Source organism: Eimeria acervulina, genomic scaffold (genome assembly GCF_000499425.1).
Source record: "Eimeria acervulina Houghton genomic scaffold, Eah_scaff433, whole genome shotgun sequence".
Classification (NCBI taxonomy): domain Eukaryota; phylum Apicomplexa; class Conoidasida; order Eucoccidiorida; family Eimeriidae; genus Eimeria; species Eimeria acervulina.
Genome location: NW_013549811.1, coordinates 10835 through 11251, shown reverse-complemented (window position 1 = coordinate 11251; position 417 = coordinate 10835). Strand labels below are relative to the sequence as shown.

At 50.8% G+C, this 417-nt stretch overlaps 1 protein-coding gene across 1 annotated transcript in view; it reads right to left on the bottom strand.

Moving 5' to 3' along the window:
• The window catches only part of EAH_00038320 (hypothetical protein, conserved), a gene marked incomplete at both ends in the record, with an annotated part of 19856 nt that overhangs the window by 9858 nt on the left and 9581 nt on the right, over positions 1–417 (bottom strand). The window lies entirely within an intron of this gene.

The window sequence follows — 417 nt, the reverse complement described above, 5'->3', positions numbered from 1 at the left end:
AGCAGCAACAGCAACAGCAGCAGCAGCGGCAACAGCAGCAACAGAAGCAGCAACAGGATCAGCAGCAGCAACAGCAACAGCAACAGCAGCAACAGCAAGAGTAGTAACAGCAACAACAGCAACAGCAACAGCAGCAGCAGCAGCAACAGCAGCAGCAGCAGCAGCAGTTGAATGTAATACGAGACCTTTAGAGAAGATATCATTGCAGGCTTTCCATGTGTCTGCTGCTTCCTTGAGCTGCTGCTGCGTCGCTCTTAGCTTTTTAAGAGGCAGCAGCTTGTGCGGCTTCAGACAAATGCAGAGAGGCAGCAGAAAGGAGACAGTTAATTCAATGCTGCGTCCGATTGATGCTCCCAGTGCTGCAGCACCCTGCAGCAGTTCTTCCTGTCTCTTCAATATATCTACTACCTCCTCAAC